This window comes from Hylobates moloch, unplaced genomic scaffold (assembly GCF_009828535.3).
Source record: "Hylobates moloch isolate HMO894 unplaced genomic scaffold, HMol_V3 SCAFFOLD_15, whole genome shotgun sequence".
NCBI classification, from domain to species: Eukaryota; Metazoa; Chordata; class Mammalia; order Primates; family Hylobatidae; genus Hylobates; species Hylobates moloch.
The window spans coordinates 37,953,461-37,974,978 of NW_026652290.1; the positions used below are offsets into that span (position 1 = coordinate 37,953,461).

The 21,518-nt window shown below is 42.5% G+C and overlaps 1 long non-coding RNA gene across 1 annotated transcript; it reads left to right on the forward strand.

The window, feature by feature from the left end:
- Positions 1 to 2,285: 2,285 nt before the first annotated feature.
- Positions 2,286 to 11,105, forward strand: LOC116482886 (uncharacterized). The gene is made up of 3 exons (XR_004252115.2): positions 2,286 to 5,931; positions 6,022 to 6,207; positions 10,832 to 11,105. It is a non-coding gene; the product is annotated as an uncharacterized LOC116482886 (long non-coding RNA).
- Positions 11,106 to 21,518: the final 10,413 nt, after the last annotated feature.

A 21,518-nucleotide genomic window follows, 5' to 3' on the forward strand; every position in this document is an offset into this window, starting at 1 on the left:
CAATGCAGGGGCTGGCAGCTGGAAATGAGAGCCAATTAGAAAGAGCAAGGAACAAGACAGCCCAGAGGAACTGCAGAAAATAAAAGAGACTGAGTGGGAGTAGGAGACATCTCAGATATCCCAAAACCACCAACGGAGAAAAGAAAAAAACGGCAGTGCCACTTCTCTGAAGACTCACCAGTAGGCCAGTGTAACCAAGGCAGCAGGCATGTTCAAGAACAAACAGGGAAACAGTGCACTGAAGACAGGTGTGGTCCCATGGCCACAGGACGTCCGCGCTTTCCAATGAGTCCCTGGAGGAACCACACCTGCAAAAGGCATGCAAAAATAGATAATTAAATAAAGACAAAATACGGCACTAAAATTCCCCCAGCATGTATATGATCCCACTTATGTAAAATGATATATAAGGTATGTGTAGTATATATAATATATATGCTATGTATTAGAGATGTATTTTATTATTATTTTTTATTTTTTTGAGGTGGAGTCTCGCTCTGTCACCCAGGCTGGAGTGCAAGGGCATGATCTCGACTCACTGCAACCTCAGCCTCCCAGATTCAAGCGATTTTCCTCCTCAGCCTCCCGAGTAGCTGGGATTACAGGCACGCGCCCACCACACCCGGCTAATTTTTATATTTTTAGTAGAGATGGGGTTTCACCACGTTAGCCAGGCTGGTCTCAAACTCCTGACTTCAGGTGATCTGCCCGCCTTGGCCTCCCAAAGTGCTGGGATTGCAGGCATGAGCCACCGTGCCTGGCTTATTCTTTATATATTATACATGGATATAGGCACATGCACACATGCCCTTGGTATTCTTGAGATAGTGGTAATGAAGTGGGATAGGAAGAAATAATTATATTTGCTTTTATTCACCTTTTTAAGTATTGTTTTGCTTGTTACAGTAAGTACATATTACTTCTCTAGTTTGAAAATAAAGAAAAATTAAAGGAATATAAACTATGCTGTGAGTGTTGCTTGCCATCATCCACTCTGCAGCACACAGGGTGGGGAATTCATGAGGTAATGGGAGCTAAATTTCTGGGCTGTCACTGGAGCCCAGGCTAACTCTGGCAGGGGAGTCCTAGGGGGACCATCTGACAGTCACACCTGCGCCTCTCAGGGCACCAGGCTTATCACCATCTTACATTTAGATAAGAGGACACTTAGGTGACAAGGGGAAGCCGTACCTCCTTGGCAGGAAGGACCCTGACCAACATGTGGGACATTTCTGTGGGCTGGGAGCAAACACAGGTCTTCCTGCCAGATCAGGTGAGGGTGGCCACCTCTCAGGGAAGAGAAACAGATTAATTGCAGGGGAAAGAATTTGAGCTTGGGACCAGGCGTAGTGGCTCACGCCTGTAATCCCAGCACTTTGGGAGGCTGAGGCCAATGGATCACCTGAGGTCAGGAGTTTGAGACCATCCTGGCCAACATGGGGAAACCCTACCTCTACTAAAAATATAAAAATCAGCTGGACGTGGCGGTTTGTGCCTGTAATCCCAGCTCCTTTGGAGGCTGAGGCAGGAGAATCATTTGAACCCAGGAGGCAGAAGTTGCAATAAGCTAAGATGGCGCCACTGCACTCCAGCCTGGGTGACAGAGTAAGACTCTGTTTGAAAAAAAAAAAAAAAAAAAAGGATTTGAGCTTAGTAGACAAGAGAAAAACTTTTCTTCTCCTTCAGTTCAAGGGCTGCCATTGCAGCAGGTGAAACAAAGCCCTGACTGTGTGGGGTTTTGTGTTGCTTTATATTAGGTGAGCTGCTTTGAGGCAAAACCCTGTTTCCTGTGTACTTTATGGGCCAGGCACTGTGCCGGGGCTTGAAGTGCAGAAACAAGGCTGAGGTGACCTCTGCTCTTCTGAAGGTCACAGTCAAGCTGGGGAGACAGATGGTACAGGAGATCCCAGACCAAGAGTGTCGCCACACGTGGCAATGATGACTCCGCAGGAAACCCACTAGGCATGAGGGTGAAGATCAGGGCTAGGACTGCTTTGGACTGGAGGTGCTCTCTGGCAGGTCTTTCTGAGCAGAGGACATTTCAGGCAAGTCGAGGATGAAGCAGAGAGGCTGACAGTGAATAGCGGGATGAAGGAGGCCCAGGAGGTGGGCCTGGCACGTGTCCTATTCATCTGCAGAGCCATGAGCTGGGCTGCTGGGTCAGGGTGGGGTGTGAGAGGATGGCTTCCTGTTCAGGAGTTTGACTTTCTCCCAAGTGCAAAGGCTAAGTAGTGTGCTCAGAAATCCAGTGATGGAGCGCCTCTGCCTCCACTCAGCACCTAATACAAATGTGCTGAATAAGCAAAAAACAAATACAGTAGATGGATGTTGCATGCTCAGAAACATTCCATTTTATTTTATTTTTAAACTTTGGTTTCAATTTCTATTATATAAAAAGTCACTTCCATTTAGATTTGTTTTCGCTGCAAGACCAAGCTACAGTGGGGAGAATGGGGTCTGGTGTTTAGCCACGTGCATGCAGCTAGAGGGAAGCAGCTTGAGATGCCCTCCCACTGCCTGGACCTCATGAAGTGCTTTCACGAACCAATCCGTCCCCTTTGTCATCACCAGACATACTTGGCTGAGCAGGTATTCATATTGTCTCCACTTTGAAAACAAGGATGTGGAGCCTGGGAGAATGGAAAAGACTTGGCAAGGTCTCTGGAACATGTGCCTGTGTTCTGGTGAGCTTTCTGGGAGCCCGAGGCAAATGGTGGCCACATTCAGAATTGCTTGGGCTTCTACCAGTGGCCTCAGAGGCCGTTGCTGGAGGAGTCTGTGGTGAGCGGGAAGGAGCTTAGGGGTGGCCCTGACAGACCATCCCCACTCCTCTTATCACTTCCACACAGTCAAGCCCTTGGTTGGTGTCTGCTCATCAGGTGAACGGGAGACTCCACCTCCCTAAAACCACTCTGTGTCCACTGGGTGTCCACATCCTAAACTTCATTAGGACTCTGAAGTCCTGAGGTTGGGGCAGGGACCAAAAAGATCAATGGAAGTTCTGGCTGTCTCCCCTGTCCCTACACTTAAATATTTGTGGTTGTAATGATTCTGGATATGCTACCTGTCTACCAGTAAGCATCTTGGTCCTCTGCCATCCCCAAGCCCTGGCCCAGCCTCCTCCTTGGACTTGTTTCCAAGGGAGTCTACTGTGATCACTAGGGTCACCCCTTATCATGTGAGACTCATTTAGGTGTGTCAGCATTTGGGGACACGTGTGACATTCAGAATAGCTAGTGTAGATCTTCAACCAGCTTCCATTCTATGTTTCCTGACAGGATTCCACTGGTAATTCTTTGGAGCAAAACGATGCTTTTGCAACTTAATCATCAGCATTTGGAATACAGTATCTCTTGTCTGAGCTTGAATGGAAAGAACCCACAGTCTGTGAGTTCTAGCCATTTAGAAAAATGGCAGTTGCTGTAAGACGTGAACTTGGCATTTGAAATCAGCAGACAACAAAGAGTGTGATATAAAGAGACAAACATGGGATTTGCAGTTGGGGAGGGCTGGGTTCCACATGCTTTTCACTTGCTGTCATGGGACTTTGGAGTGGACAGTTTTCATGATCTCACTAAAGCCCATTTTTATCACCTTTTAATTGGGGGATAATACCATTTACCTCATAATATATTGGTGAGGATTAAAAGAGAGGAATTAAAATACCTGGCACATAAGAAACACTCAAGAAATATTAGTTTCTCTGCCCCTTTACTGTTAATAATTCAATTAATCACTCCAAAAATAGAACATTCATCAGAATAGACTTCTACCCATTTGTTGTTGATGGGACATCCAAAGGGATGTGCAATTATTTTGTTTGGTTTATAGTAAGTTGACTTTGCACTTTAAAAGGGGATAAAGGAAACCTCTGGTACCTCAAACAATGACCCTTTTAAAGTCTGCACTGGACACCATTCTCAAAGAATATTCTTATCAACATACTTTCTTATAAATGGAGCTCTACTGTCATCAAATATGTATATGTTAGTAGCCTGCAGAGTCAGAGCAGTGCTTGGCAAGCCTGAGGATGTTTCCCACGTGTGCTGTGGGATGGCATAGGCAGGTGAGACCCTTTAATTTTGTGACATGGTTTTGCGGGGGGTTCCAATGTGAGGTACTCTTGGCGTGGTTTCTTCCAGCTCTGGGCCTGTTCTGGGGCCTGTCAGGAATCCCACATTTCCCATCTTTGCAGGCAACTCCCTTTGAAGTCCATGGGAACTCTTTGAATGGAAAACATACACAACGGGGTGTTGATGCCAATAAGAATCAGGCCTGATGTATTCGAGGAATAAAGGTGCTTCTCACCCCAAATATTAGCTCTTTAGCCCAGAAACTATGGTTTGATCATTAAATAAAAGAGCACTCCCCTCCCCTAAAAAAACTCACAATCCACCACCAAAGCTCCACCACCACCATCCATTTGCTCTGGAGATGATAAACCTGCTAATTGCTGGAGAGTTTTAATTAAGCAACAGATACAGACAGTGTAGGGCTGTGTTTTCACTTTAAACATATCAATAGAATAAACATTCTCAATTCCAGGGCAACTTGCTAAATAAAAAAAAAAGTAAACATTACTTTCTTTTGAAATATCACTCATCGGGTGTGATAATTTAGAAAAATATCTCTATTAGAGATAGTTAGAGACCTTTTTTCTTTTTTTCTTTTTTTTTTCGTTGAAAATGCAATCGCCGATGGAGCGCAGAGCTGCAATTTGTAGACAGGTTAAGTAAATTAAATCACTCACTGTCTTTTTTTTTTTTTTTTTTTCCAATGGCTTTAAAAGTTAAAGGTAATTTGCAAAGAAAATGCTCCGTTTGAATTGGTTTGTAATATCTGTTAATGATCTTTAAAAAAATCCACTTATTCACAATTCTGTGCCTGGGGGAATTCCAATGTGCTATCAGAAAAAATTTCTAAAGTCTGAAATGTCATTAGCTAGTGATTTCTTTGAAGTAAAAAGCCCCGAAAAAAATAAATTATATAAGGTATACAAGTGCACAGGACAATCACTTTGATGAATAATATCTCTTTTTTTCATAATGTTTCATACCTAAAAATGCAACAATTGACATTCAAGCTGGTAAATTATAGAGCCATCTTTTGAATTACCTCAATGTAGGCATGCCTTCTGTTTATTTCTCACATATATTGAGTTCTTCCATATATTTATAGATTGTTGATATAAAAACAGTAGTGTTAGGAACAATTTTGATTATATTCATTGTTTACTTTTTGGAAACACAAGGTGTTGCCTAAATACAGGCATACAGGTGTTGCCATCCAGGGATTAAAACAATAGCCTATTTCAATATTCCAGCCTGGATCCCAGAGCCAGGTGCTGTGAATGGAGGTGCAAATGCTACTCAGCCCGGGAGAGTTGTTCAATATTAGATAACAGAGCCATGAAATACTACACCAAAGGGAAAATTTTCTTCCTGACCCCAGCTGGTGATCAGTTTTTGCCTGGAAGCAGGGGAGTCTTTGTAATACAATACTTGTCAATGTTGCTGGTTTGGCTGCTATAAATAGCTATTTTTTTTGGAGGATGGGAGGAGTTGGATTTTGCTAAACCATTGGCTACAGGTTAATTATACATTTCACAAAAAAGCATTTCTTGTAGCCAGTCTAAATTTGTTATGTTTTAATCCCATTTTATATAACGCTAGAAATATATGAGCCTCCAGCAGGCCCGTTATTATTGTCATTATTTTATACACTGGACCTTCAGCTCTCTCTCTCTTTTTTTCTTTTTCCTCTGTATGCATTACTCACCTCTTAGCTAAATTGCAGAGGGTCCCAGTTTCATTCATTCTCCTCACAGGCAAGGCATTCTCTTCCTCTTCCTCCAGCTGCCTGAAAATCATATGCGTGGTTTTTCCTGTTTCCTGCTCTGTAGCTGACATCAGGGGAGCAAACTGAACACAGGTAAGAGCCAGCTTGGTTAGCAAATTAAAATTGATTGATTTTAATGAAGATATTCTATAATATTTTCTTATTCCCTTTATTTACTTCAAGGAAAATGGAAATCAACATTTGAAACTTTTAAATGGAAGCTTTATTGGGGTTCCATATATGGAAAACTGCAAATAGCAGAAGTATGTGACTCAATAAATTATTCTGGAGTGACCACATCCTCTAACTGCCTCCCAGGACAAGAAGGAGAATGTGAACAATGCTCCTGAAGGCCCCTTTCCCTCAAAGGTAACCAATGGCCTGACTTCTGACACCATACATTTGTTTTGCTTTTTTGAACTTCATGTAAATGGAATCATATGGTAGGTATTCTTTTTTAAATTTCATCTTTATTGTGATAAGAACATTAAACATGGATAGGTGTTCTTTTGTCTGTCTTCATTCTCTCAACATTATTTTTGTGTCTATGTTGTTGGGTATGCTAATAGTATGTTTTCTTTGTTGTGTTTTCTTCCCTTGTATCCTTGTATCAGTAATATAGCACAACTTATCATTTTTTTTTTTTTTGAGACAGGGTCTCCCTCTGTCACCTAGGCTGGAGTGCAGTGGCATGATCTTGGCTCACTGCAGCCTTGACCTCCTGGGCTCAAGTGATCCTCAGACCCAGAGTAGCTCATGCCACCATGAGCTCATGCCACCATGCCCGGCTCATGCCACCATGCCCGGCTCATGCCACCATGCCCGGCTAATTTTTGTATTTTTTTTTTTTTTTTGTAGAGACAGGGTTTCGCCATGTTGCCCAGGCTGGTTTCAAACTCCTGGACTCAAGTGATCTGCCCACTTTGGCCTCCCAAAGTGCTAGGATTACAGGAGTGCACCACCATGCCCAGCAGTTTATCCATTTTACCCCTGATGAACATTTGAATTGTTTTGAGTTTTAGGCTATTTTCAGACAGTGCAGCTGGAAACTTTCTTGTGCATGTCTTCGATGCTTGTGTATATGCATTATGTTTAGTCTGTGTATAGACTAAAGGGAAAGTTACCAAATTGTAGAACATGACTATGCTCAACTTTAATAAATAATGCCAAACAGTTTTCCAAAGAGATTGTGTTAGTTTCCACTCTTACCAGCAGTGGGTGATGCTCTACATCCCTGCTAGCACTTGGCATTCTCAGTCTTCTTGATTTTGGTCATTCTAGTGGTATGTATAGAGTCTCATTGTGGTTTTAATTCCATTTTCTTGGATTATTAATACATTGAGCATCTTTTTCATGTATAGAGGCTTTTTGTATATTCTCTTTTGTAAGTGGTCATATTAAGTCCATTTTTCTGTTGGACTTTTCATCTTTTCTTCTTGATTTGTAGGAGATATATATTCTGCATATAGCTTTTTGGTTATGTATGTTAAAAATATGTACCACCCTGAGCTTGACTTTTCATTCTCTTTGTGGTGTCTTTGGATGAATAGAAAATCTTAACTTTTTGTTTTGTTTTGTTTTGCTTTTTGAGATAGGAGCCTTGCACTGTTGCTCAGGCTAGAGTGCAATGATCTGATCATGGCTCACTGCAGCTTCAACCCCCAGGGCTCAAGTGATTCTCTCACCTCGGCCTCTTGAGTAGCTGGGACTACAGGCATGCGCCACCATGCCTATCTAATTTTTGTCTTTTTGTTGTTGTTGTTCTAGATACAGGGTTTTGCCATGTTGCCCAGGCTGGTTTTGGGCTCCTGGACTCAAGTGATCCTCCTAACTCAGCCTCCCAAAGTGCTAGGATTACAAGAATAAGCCACTGTACCCAGCTGATTTTAACGTTAATGTTAATATAGTCTATTTTCCTTTATGGTTAATGCTTTCTGTGTCCTATTTAGGAGAGCTTTGCTTATTTCAAGGCCATAATAATATCCTTTCATATTATCTTTTGTAAGTTGTGTTGTTTCAGCTTTCACAATTGGATCTACAATCCATATGGCATTGCTCTTTGTATATGGTGTGAGGTTGGGATCAAGTTTGGTTCTTTACTCCATGATATCTACTTACCCTTCATGATGAATGGAAAAGACTTCCTTTTTCCAATGCTCTGCAGGGACACTTTTGTCATAAATTAAGCACCCACTTCTTTATAGAATGCTCATATTACTTTTTTCCTTTATTCTGTTAGCATGGTGAGTTATTCAATGGGTTTTTGAATGTTAAACCAATCTTGCATTTCTGGATTAAACTCAACTTGGGTGTGATGTAATATTTGTCTTACATATTACTGCATGTACTTTGGTCATATTTTTAAAAATAATTTTTATAGAAATGTTTATGAATGAAATTTACCTGTAACTTTCTTTTATTGTAATGTCTTTGTCAAATGTGTTATCAACGTTCCACTGGCTCGTAAAACAAGTTGAGAAGTATATAGTCTTTTAGAAATTAAAACATAAATGAGTCTAATCTCATATAGTAGTTAAACATATATGTAGTTTATCCTGAGAAGGACTCACTACAGTTTTCTGTCTTTCTATGTTTCTGTGTATTTTAACTTAGACTTTTAGCAGGAAGCTGGTTTTGTGTGAGTTTTGCATGGGAAAGTAAATAGGAATTAGACTATCTTCTGGGAGTTTCCATATGGCACTCAGCGGTATGTTCATGTGCCCAAGGCTGAAATTTGTTACTGCATCTCAATCCTGGAACCCATAATCAAGGCTCATCAGTTGAGAAACCTTTTTGGACATATGACAAGTGTTCAGATAAAATATATGATCCCTGCCAAGAATCTTCTAGGTCAATTTAATCTCTGACTTTTGACCTTGTCAGTCACTGCTCCAAAGACTTTTTAATTTTTATTTTTAAAATATCCTTTAGTAGCATGCATATAATTCCTCATCCCAGCTCTCCTTTCCTACTTAGTATTGTCCCAGTTCAAGGCCTTGTCACCTCTTGCCTGGGCAATGGCGTCTATGGGATACTATTCTCCATTTATCTTCTTCTCAGCCATGCAGGTGCTGACTCTGAAATAGAAAGCTAACCACATTAGTCCTTTGCTGAAAACCAGGTGATTTCTGTATTGCTCTGCAAGATGAAGTCCAGGTTTATCAATGTGGTGCAGGTTCTTGCATGATCTGGTGTCTTAGTCCATTCAGTTTGCTTAATAAAATATCTTAGACTGAGTAATTTATAAACAATAGAAATATATCGCTGGTAGTTCTGAAGGATGGGGAGTCCAAGATCCAGGTGTCAGCAGATTTGGTGTCTGGTAGGGCTTCATAGATGGCACCTTGTTGCTGCATTCTTACATGGTGGAAGGGGCAAGGAAGCCCCCTGGATCTTCTTTTATAAGGGCACCAGTCCTACTCATGATGGGGGAGCCCCCATGACTGAATCACTCCCCAAAGGCCCTACCTCTTAATACGATCCCATCAGGTATTCGGTTCCAACATGAGTTTTGAAAGGATACTAGCATTCAGACCATAGCACCTGGCTCTTGCTCACCTCTTCAGTCTGCTCTCCTGTCTCACTCTAGTCTTTGGCTTTACATTTCTGCAGCTCTATCTTCTGGTTCCAACTCTGTGTGCTCCCTGTGGTTCTCTGTGCCTGTGCCTTTGCTTGTGCTGACCTTTCTCCCTGGAATAGACTATCCATATCCTTCTAGATAATCCATTCTTTAACAGCCAGCTCAGGCTAGGTAACCTTGCCCTCCACCCAGCTGGGCTGCTTGGCTGTCCTTTCTGCCCATGTGTCTGTCTGTCAGACTGGACTGTAAACTCTTTGCAGGCAAGGTCTAGGTTTTAGTCACTTATGTACACCCATAACTTCCTGTTTGCTGGTAGATAACAGATGCACAATAAACAATGACAGATCCAAACAGAAGGAAGAATGGTGACTAGTTGACTATTTTGAGTTTCATTTCATTTCTTTATAGAAGCCTGAGGTGGAATAAAATGGTCAAAATGCCATGACCAGAAGGGAGGCAGGAAGGAGGCAGGAAGGCAAAGGCTCAGGAAGATCTGTAGATAACAATCTCTTCCTGTACAACTGAGTTCAGTCTAGCTGATTAAAATCCTCTTATGATGGAATCCGCTTTTTATAGAAGGGATTAGCAACAAGGATTTGCTGTGAAGATAGATTTTTCCAGAGAAACAAATTTGAGCAATTTAAGAATGTAAATGAAAAAACAATCCTGCCCAAAAAGCAAATTGACCAATATCCTTCCCCCATCTCTTATTAATAAAAGATTTTACACAGATTCTCTTTAGGAAATCATGTGGGAGATTCACAAGGATCATTAAATCTCTGCTAGACATTCACCTTCACTTTGTAAAATTGGCTATACCATCAAAATGGTATCATGTAGAAACGGACTTTCTGGGGCTCTTATCTATGAATGAGTTCTAGCTGCACAGTGATGCCATTCATTTTATTTGGCCCATTTATTGCAAGTACATTCTAAATTTGGCCTTAATTATTTTTCCTTTCACAAAAATATTTTGTGGGATCTTTTTGAACCCTGACTACTTCCTTCTTGCCCCTTAAAACAGAAGCCAGGAGCATTATATTTGTTCTCTTCTAATTAAAATAATTGCTTGGCTCCTTTTAACTAGATTCATGCAGTTATTAGCCTAATACATGGATGGGTGCCATGGAGTGCTTGAGAAACAAAATGAAAAGTGATCATGTAGCTTCACATGAAAAAGATTCTGTGGTGCCAAGGAGTATTATTTCCTTTCAGCCAGTATTTTATAAGGGCTTTCATAAACCTGGCCCCCATACCCTCACTAAAAGACTATTAAGTGAAAGAATAGTTCTATTTTCTTTATTAAGGTATACAGCTAGCTCAGTACAATTTGAAGAGGGGCACTTGATATGCCGAGCATGGCACAAAGACCTGAGGTCTGGTTTTAATCTCTGCCCCGGCTTTGTCTTTCAGAATCACTGCAATTGAAGGAAAAATGCTCCATGTCCCCTCTGCCAGTTGGTATTTATCAAAGGACAACGGAGGAAGAGAGACAAAGTGCCTGGATGTGTGTGTTAATCAAGAGTTGTCACGACCCTGCCTCTAAAAGAAAGCACTAAAATGATGCTTTTGACAAGACTTTTCTCAAAGTGGATGCAGTCTAACGGTTGGAAAACAAGGCCCAATCAGGCTAGGTCTGACTTGTCACCTGCTTTTGTAAATAAAGTTTTATTGGCTCACAGACACACTCATTTGTTTCTGTATTATCTATGGCTGCTTTCGCGCCACAGCATGGAGTAGTTGTGGAAGAGACCATATGGCCAATGAAGCCTAAGATATTTACTCTCTGGCTCTTGACAGGAAAAGTTTGCCAATTCCTGATGTTCTCCATCCAGCTCATTGTTCATTTACTCAATACCTACTCCATACTGAGAAATAAATTTATAGGTATTTTTATGTAGTACTCATTTGAAGAAATGCTCAGGGCCTTTGGCTGTGAGTTAATTTTATGAGTATTCAGAGCAGGTATATAGATGGCAGGCAGCAAGAATGATTTAAGGTAAGAAGTCATGGTTAGAGATAAGATTCTGCCATTATTGTCTCAGGGGTAAATCACTGATTATAGCCATCTTTTTCTCTGCCTGCTCTCTGGAGAAGAAGGTGTACACATATCTGGAACTCCTGGCTTAGAGTGCAGCTTTATTAACTACATCAAGGCATTGTGGTCAACATTGTGGACTTCTGCTTCCAGGACAAATGATGAACATCCTTTCCCACCATTTGGTGGTTGGGAGGATCAAGTGAGAGAATGTGAATCCAATTGTTTTCCAAACCATATAGGTACTATATTTGTGGTATAGATGCTATCTATAAAGCTTTAGAATAAATTATCATCCCTATTTGGCATGCGAGGAAATGAGATTTAGGTAGCATGCCCAAGATCATATAGTAAGCCAGTAGAACAGCTGGCAGTTACTTCTCCTGGCTTTAAGTCACTACTCTTTCCGGTATACCATAATGCTTCTTTACATCATGTGTCTTTCTACAGTTTTGGAAATGTTCAGTCCTTTAGTTCATTGGTTCACTCATTCATCTGCTATTTAACATAATTTAAGAGCCCTGTATGAGCTAGAAAAAGAGCTGAAATTTTCCAGGGAGTGATGACTGTATAAAGATGAGTTGTAACTCTTCAGTTATTTTGTCCTTAGACTCCTATGGCTGGAATCCTCCAGAAGTCCATAGATTCTTCTGTTTTATTCTGTGCTGTCCAAGGAGTTGGCTTTCATTTGTGCTATGGAGAAAGAGAAAGTAGATGAACTTGGAGAGGGAGAGTAATCCTGTTGTTCTACAAAATGTTGCCTGACACCTTGTTTTACACTGTGTGCATATGCTTGTCTCTTGAGTGCACATACCATGAAAGGAAAAGAGAAAGAGAGATACTGAAATGTTGGTAGTAGATTGTACTAGCAACTAAAAGATGAAAATGATCCAGGCTTGGGAGATGCGAAAGCTAAGATTTTGTACATAAAGTCCAAGTGAATCCATATCAAAGACATTTCAAATATGAATTACCCAGCTAAGTGACATATATTAAACATGGGTGTGTTAGATATAGGCTTATTTTACCATGCTGTTCAATACAGCTTTTCATTCAGATTATATTTATTCAATGATGTGTCTTGTAATTTCTGAGATGAGATGATGCCTAGAGGAAGCAGCTTCCACCAAAATATTGCATTTGCCTTGTCATAGTAAGAGAAGTACTTAAAAGTTTCTGATTTTGATATTTGCCCTTTTAGTAGGGGAAGTTTGCCAATATTTTCCTTATATTCAGTGTCACTGGATACTTGTTGTATGAGTTCGTTCTTACGCTGCTATGAAGAGATACTTGAGACTTGGTAATTTATAAAGAAAAGAGGTTTAATTGACTCACAGTTCTGCATGGCTGGGGAGACCTCAGGAAACTCACAATCATGGTGGAAAGGGAAGAAGGCATGTCCTTCTTCACATGGTGGCAGGAGAGACAAGTGCTGAGCAAAGGCTGGAAAAGCCCCTTATAAAACCATCAGATCTCATGAGAACTCACTCACTATCATGAGAACAGCATGAGGGTAACTGCTCCCATGATTCAGTTGCCTCCCACCATGTGTCCCTCCTATGAAACATGGGGATTATGGGAACTACAATGGGCTATGGTGGGGACATAGCCAAACCATATCATTTGTTCTCATCAGATTTACTGGTGAACCTAAAAGTCATAAGATTCTCTAAAACAAAGGTGCCAATCAAGCTGCCTAATGAAAAAAAACCTTTCAGAATGTTTCATTATACAGTTGTCACCTGCAAAGACCTCTGAGAGGTGCAGTAGAAAGTTCTGCCTTACTCTCCTCATTTCCCCCACAAAAGGCAGTCACAGCCTTGCTGACTGAATTTGGAGGTGATAGTATCAATTCTGTGATTCATCCATGAAGTACGTGACTTCTCAGATATTCCTAGGACCCAGGACACTGCTGTTTTAAGAAACATAATTTGTTTCATCATACAAAAGGCATATTCATAGAAGGACTTAATGTTGCTACAGATAAGACATTTTGTCAGTAAGGAAGTTGTCAACATTAATTTATTTAACTTTCTTCTAACAGAGTGAATTTTCTTCCATTTGCTGTGGAATACACTTCTTTTTCTAATTCTATTCACTTAGCAGGTATTCTACTGAAAAAATTGTCACCACGTTGGCAATGTTTTGTAGAGGGGAAATAGATTTTTCAACAAAGTGTAAAATTCCACTGCAATAGAAGGCCTCCATTCTCTCAGTGTGTAAGTCTGTTTTTTAATGATTAAGCAATACTATGGAAGAAAGTTAAACCTCTTTGAAAACTATACTGTATCACCACTATTACTGTGACTATCATTACTGTGTGCACTGTTCTTAATGGCTTAAGTATATTACCCTGGGTTTCCCAGAAAGTAGAGCTTGAGGAAAATCTCACGTGCTGCCCCTTTCATGGAGAGTTCAATCCCAGCGTAGTAGGAGTTTGGAAGAAAGGGTAGTGTGGCTGAAATGCAAGGAGCAAATACAAGGGTGCATTATTGATGTATTTGATGACACGTAGCTGTCATCAAATGACACGTAGCTGACTACTCCATCACCTGGGGCTTTGGTAAGCTAAACATTGGCTCCCAAAGAAATATCCACATCCTAATCCCTGGAACCTGTGAATGTTACCTTATATGGCGAAGACTTTGCAGATGTCATTTAGGATCTTGAGATGCAAGATTACCCTGAGTTTTCTGGGTGAATGGTACAGCCCAACACAAACGTCCTTGCAAGAAGCACGCAAAGGCAGGTTTCATACACAGAAGAGGAGAGGGCAGTGTGATCAAGGAGACAGAGATCTGAGTGATGTGGTCATAAGCCAAGCCACAGCCACCAGAGGCCAGAGTAGGCAAGGAAGAAATTCTCCCCTAGAGCCTCTGGAGGGAGCACACCCCCCGCCAATGCCTTGCTGTGAGCCCAGTGATACTGATTTCACACTTCTAGCCTCCAGAACCATAAGATAATACATTTCTATTGTTTTTAACCACCAAGTTAGTGGTAATTTGTTACAGCAGCTACAGGAAACTAATACAGGGACCATCCTCCCAGAGCATGAGTGACTAAGTCTCAGGACAGACTGATTGGGTGGAGGGAGAGTGAGGAAGGGAAAATAATTTGTTTGCCAGCTTCAGCCTCTGATTGGTAAGTGGCTTTTGTCATGGGTTATTAATCCTCCATTATTTCCTCCTCTTACCTCTGGGCTGAGCATGGTTGTGCACGGAGTTTTGCTGGGATATCTCATGCTTCAGGGGCAACAGAGAAGCCCCAGGGTGGGAGGAGAGAAACCAGGCAAGGTACCCAAGGAGAGGCTCCGCTCGATCTTGTGCTCTACAGTCTATTGCAAGGCAGCTCTGGTGAACAATTAGGCAATGACCCTGGGCAGTGTGGCTGAGTTGGCACCTGAGAGGTAGCTGGCAGGGGGGTCTGAGACAATGGTCTCCTTAGTTGGCACCACAATTCCACAAGGCAAGTGGGATATGATGTCTTCAACAGGCTCTCATCCTAAAGTCGTGAATACTGTTAGCTTGTGGATCCTGCTGCCCCTCAGGACTGCACTTCCGTCTCCCACTGGAGTAAAAACCTGTCTTCTTGTAGCTCTATGATTGGCACTAGTTTCCCTTCCTTTTTTTTTTTTTGAGATAGAGTCTTGCTCTGCAACCCCTGCTTCCCAGGCTCAAGTGATTCTCCTGCCTCGGCCTCCCTAGTAGCTGGGATTACAGGTGCACACCACCATGCCCAGCTAATTTTTGTATTTTTAGTAGAGACGGGGTTTCACCATGTTTGCCAGGCTGGTCACGAACTCCTGACCTCAAGTGATCTTCCCACCTTGGCCTCCCATAGTGCTGGGATTACAGGCGTAGCTTTCCTTCTTGATGTACATAAAATAAGGCTCATTCTTAAACATGAAAGCTCTCTCCAAATATTTGAAGATTGTCTTTACCTGTTGTTTCTTTTTTCCAGGCAAAACAGTCCTATTTTTTTCAACTTGGCTTTGTGGAGGAGTTTTCTTTTTGTGGCTGGTAGCCACACCAGCCCCCTCCTCTGAACAGGCTGTAGTTTGCCTTCCTCTCACCTTACAAGGCAGCTTACAGAATGCACCAGAACTTCAGGTATAGTCTGCTCAAACACACAGGACTTTGACTTCACGAATGTTGCCAGAGATGGACTTTATTTTATTTTATTTATTTGTGGCAAACACATCATTTTTACTTGCTCTACGCTGAGTGTTGATTAAAAATCCTCTTTCATACTTGGGTACAGATGCCTATATAGAAGCACATAGTCTTAAAGGTACTCAAAGAGCCTAAAGGAGTCAATCTATTTGCAAATGCTATCATTGTAGGTAAAAGATGAAAATGCCACCCCACATCAGGGCACATCAACATCCACAGTTTTATGCTGAATTGAGGTCAGTAGTTCCAAATTGAGGTCAGTAGTTCCAAATTCCCACAGTTTGGTACCAATCAGCCATGCCAGCCTGGGGAGCATTCTCAGCCAACCCTGCCTACCACCAACCCTTCCCCATAAAAAACCAACTTCTGGAGCAGCTTCTGGAGGTAGATTTACCCAGGTGGGAATGTTCCCTTTCACATCTCTAGCAGTCAGCACTGATTTGGATTCTGTTCTTGGTCCAGTCCAAGTCCCCAGGGTCTTCTGTGAGAAGAGCCAATACTGCAGACTAAAAAGGCCTGGGTGGGCAGGCATCCATCATCTCTCATCTTCACACAGCCCTGTGAGGTAGGCATTACTGTCTTCATTTCACAGATAAAGAGATGGGCTCAGCAGGTCAGACTTTCTGCCACACCAGGTAGCAGCCAGAATGAACGTGGAGCTCAAGGGGTTGGAGGGCGCCTTGGATCTCTGCAGTTGAACCAAGCCTGGAACTGACCTTTCTGGAGCCCTTTAGAGAGCTGAGTAGCACACAGTTTTTACAGAATGGCTGGGCCTCTGTGGTTCTGCTTGGCGACTAGGCCTCCTGGAGTCATTTATGTCACGGAAGCAAGGCCCTGCAGTGTTCTAGCCCAGCCTCTTCCATTCACAAACATAGGAGCTTCATTGGCTTGGCATGTATTCACCAAGTGCCTGTTGGGTCTCTTAGCCCAAGCCAGGGTCAGAATGGAAAAATAGAGGCCCTTGGTGTAGGTCATGCTGCCCATGAGTGAGTGGCAGGGGTTGGAATCGGAGGTCTTGGTGTCTTACTCCCAGTCTGGTTCTGTGGTGGACCCACACACAGCTTGTGAGCTCTCTCTGGGCCACCTACCCAGACCGTGTTCTTCAACCCATGAGGTGGGATAATATTGTATGAGCATTATCCACCTTTTTACCACTCCGTGTTTCTTTTCACCTCTTCCTCATTCAAGCAACTGGCCACTGCCTGCTCGGGGCTTCAGGGTGGGAAACAATGTGGAAAACGAGTCTTCTCCTGAGTGTGACAGATTCTTTAGGTTGACTCCCTCAATCCCCTCTGCAATCCCCATTCTAACTGGCATTTAGATATCCCCACTCTAACTAGCCTCCTGCTGTGGAGGCTGGAAAGCCAAAAGCTCCCTTTCCCAACTGCCCTACAAATTGGGGCGCTCAGATGCCTACAATAGTACACCCCATGAGCTGCAGGCCACAGTCCATCATGGCTGCTCTTCCAGGTCCAGCTCCTTCTTGCTCCCGAGGCAGGCAACGATCAAGGCACAGTTGACCTGATTGAAAGATGGAAAGAGCCTGGCTCCTTGCTTGTGTCTTTGAGCACTGTATCAGATATTTTTATGTCCTGTAATAAATGTTATTGGTCAAGCCATTGTTGTTGGGGTTTCTGATATAGTCATCCATAGGCAAGCCTTACCCAAGACATTGTTTTGTTTTGTAACAGCCGCAGTCCTTAGGGGAGCAAAGAGGCCTCAGAGCCCAGCTAAGCACTTGAGAGCATACACCCAGGGCAGTAGGCAAGTCTGCAGGGAAGTGATGGTCATGATGGTGGGGTCTCAAGAGAGAAAGAGCCTTGTCCTTGTTCTCCAGACACCAGGGCAAGGGCCACATGGGTGGAACAAGAGGGTGTCCAAGGCAGTTTGGGAGAACCAATGCCTGAGGACTGGGTGATGGGGGTAGCTGCTGAGTTCACAGTTCCAGGGTCTTGGCTCACCTCCATTCCTGGCCCCCATTCTCTCAGCAATCTATGAGGCATGTGTCAGTCCTGGGACTGGTTTTACCATGCAGGTAGATTCTGGAGGTGTGGTGGTAGAAAGGGATTCTGGAAGGCAGGGCAGGGAGAGGACACTTGTCTGTCGGTGGAACTCATAGAAATGTTGCTGAACACTGCTGAGATGGAGGGGGAGCTGGGCAAGTCAGTTTTTGTTTTGGAGATGATTACAACTAAGCCAAATCATTTCCTGTCTTCAGCCCACCACTTCTCTGATTTTTCATTCAAATAATTCAATTCCTTTGAGCAGCTTCATAGTGGTTACCTGGTATTCTCAGTACTGGCTGTGTGGCTTTCAATGTGTCTTTAAAATGCAATAACCCATTTCATGTCTCTGCATTGTCTGTAAAATGGAGGGAATAACAGGACCTGCCTCACAGGGTCACAAGGTCATGTGAGGGGTAAAGCCCTCAACAGGGCTGGCTCATAGCAGGCAGTCAACAAATGCATGGGCATTTACATGGGCCACTGGGTGTGCTGGCACCCTCAGGTTCCCTCACCAACCCTATTGTTCCCTGTGAGACAGCAGCCATCAGCCTTACTCTGACTGAGCTACAGAGCCAGACACAAATCTAATTTTTTTTTTTTTTTGCACAAGAGCGGCAAGCAACAAGTGCATTCTATAGCTTTACCTAGGTTGCCTTGTAATTGAATAGCCTCACTCTTTGCATTTGGTTTGAGAGGAGGATGTTTGCTCCAATTCACTCCCTTTACACTTCCTTGAAAGGTAGTTTCTCTTCACTGACTCCCCATAGAAGGGAACCCTTGCTCTACCTTAGCGGGGGCTTCCACAAGTTGGCGAGTTGTGTTGCAATGCTAAATTCCCCATTAGGGCATTGCATAAATTGGAATAAACCTTTTAACATAAAATCCCAAATTGCATCATTTATTTTCTTTGTTCAAGTCTAATAGTTTAGCTATTGATGATGATGATGATGATCACAGCGGCAGATCCTGCTCCAGCTCCCACCACAGGAAAGGATGCTCGATGACAGTTGGTTTTACTTTATTGCTCAGAAGAGACATATTCTGATGAGCTCCCACCCTTCATTCATTATGCTGCAATCATATTGCTAGCGGACAAAGATGAATGCTGTGTGCTTATCTGATTAAACTGCCTGTTGTTTTAAATCTATTTTCACAGAGAATTTTTCCTCTGATAGACATCCAATGACATAACACATTAAAAATTATATCTGTATCAGTGGTTTCCTCTATTGTATTTATGTGGTGTGTATGTGTGTGTACATGCGTGCTCTTTTGTGCTAACCTACTGGTTCCTGGTTATGATCAATATATATTTAAAATTATGAAATAATTGCAGCTTTTAAAAAGGCAAGGTTGGATATGTATATTTTATTGATCAGTTTAAAAAAAAACCCAGGCACAATTATGTAAATCACCAAATACACAAATTACATTAAAATGAAAAAGTACAAGAAAACACTGTATCCAGCTGGGCACAGTGGCGCATGCCTGTAATCCCAGCACTTTCAGAGGCTGAGGCGGGTGGATCACCTGAAGTCAGGAGTTCACAACCAGCCTGACTAACATGGTGAAACCCCGTCTCTACTAAATACAAAAAAATTAGCTGGGTGTGGTGGTGCATGCCTGTAATCCAAGCTACTTGGGGGGCTGAAACAGGAGAATCACTTGTACTTGCGAGGCAGAAGTTGCAGTGAGCCTAGATCGTGCCATTGCACCCCAGCCTGGGCAACAAAAGCAAAACTCCATCTCAAAAAACAAAAACAAAAACAAAAGAGAGAGAGAGAGAAAGAAAGAAAACACTGTATCCACTGACCACGGAAGGCTTTCCACCTGAATGACAGACATTGTTGTGGGCTAGTCACAGGCCTCACTTCCAGGCCATTTTCCTCCTAGTTTTGCTTCTGCTTTTCAGCAGGGCCTGGGGGACAGGATTGCAAATGTCTCAGTCCTTGCCCACTGCTGTCATTAGGACCTTCATTAATCTTTGAGTTCTTTGCCTCTACTTTGCCAAAAGAGTAATACCTCCCCTAGAATTACACAAAAATCAATGGCAAAGTTAATTGAAATCTGGATCTCTTAATGTTTTTCTCTTTCTTAAGTGATTGCTTGGTTTCTGAAAAGTGAGGCTGAACTCAAAGGACGGCTTTAATTGAGGGTGAGTGAATTGGTAAGAGAGAGAAAGGAGAGGTAGATAATTTTCCAAGTGACTGAAAGATAGTGTTTACATTTAGGATTTCATTTCCTTTCAAGTTTTACACCAGGGGCTGAAGGAATGTGAGTAGACGGGAAGAATGACCAGGGCATTTCCACAGCACAGCTCCAGGCCCTATTGTCTCCTTAAAGGGCTGGAAAGGCTTTGAAGGAGCTGGACCTCATCCCCCTCCTCCCAGGAGGCCAGAGTCAACAAGAAGGAAGAGGGGACAACATGGCAGAGGAACTGACCTTTAGAAGGTAGCCAGCTTCTTAACTGGAATAGTTTCCTACCTTTTTGCTGATTGAGGGACTCATAATGTAGGCACTTGGGCCTTTACTTCGGCTTAAGACTCAAAACATGTTTTCTATTTAGAGAGGTTTATAGTATGGAAAGTAAACTACATTTCACCAGATTCTTACATCCATGTGTTGAGGTAAATGGGGAAGACATTTTTCTCTCTACTTGTAGAGGAAGAAACAGATCCTCTTGCGGATTGTAGTTAGTTCAAGGCAACCCAACCAGAGATATGGGTGTGGAGGTACAGGTCTTCAGGCTTTTAGGGGAAGAGAAATGGGGCCAGGAAGGTACCTTAATGGAACTCCTGACAACGGAATGGGCAGGACTCATCTTCAGCCAGTAGGGACCCATGCAGAGTCCCTGTAGTGCAGTCCCCTCGCTGACTGCCAATCAGGCCACAGAGTGCTGCAATTCAGCGCCCTCGTTCAGACTTCGATTGGTATCTGCAGCTTCCAAAATATTCAGACCAACAGCCCTGAAAGTCATCTGGTCAAGCTTTGCAATAGAAGAAAGCTTATCCTCCGATTCCCAAAGCCCTGAAGTCAGGGATTTGATTACGCTTATCATGATCTCAGCTTCCACTGCTCCAAATGTGATTAGTTTTGTAATTAGTTAATGTCATTACCTGTCATCAAATCCAGAAAATGTTGGTCTCTAAAACCTCTCCTGGCAGAAAATCCCACAACCTGACATCTTTCTCCTGTTGAACACAGTTTCTTTAGTAATCCTGGCAACCATCCCTCATTCTTAGACCACAGGTCTGAAACGTTGGGAGAAAGATGTATTTCTTGTATTTTTTTAAGAGGCAATTTTAAATACTTCAGTCTCAACGTTTCTTCACTCCAAGCAAAGCATAAACATAATCTTTTCGCAAATTTGGTACCCCATTATATTTTCCTTCTTATATATCTTGGCTATGTTGCTTTGGGCAGAATGGCCAAAATAAGACCCTGTATACCATAGGGAAACATTCCGTTCAGAAATATTTTCATTATAAAAAATACTGCTAGTCTCTTATTACTTAATTCCTGTTAAATATTGGGCAAACAGTTTTCTTCTTTGCTCCTCTTCAGTCTTTCAACGAATATCCTTTGCATGCTCACGGCTTGCAGATACTTGGGACACAGCAGGGAACGAAACTCGCTAAATAGTTGTCCTCCAGAATCTCATTTTCTAATAGGGGAAGGTAGTCAATGAACATCTAAAAGTAAAGTACACAGCATGTGGGTGGGCCATTTTCCATTTGCCTCCCCATACCTCCTTGATACCCTTTTCTGCCCTGCTTTGTAGAGAACCTGTGGGGCATAGGTCATTAAAGAGGGCATCAATGATTTCCTTGCCTTTCAGAATCCACCTGGGTCAGTAACCTGAGACTGAAGAGTACAACAGTGAG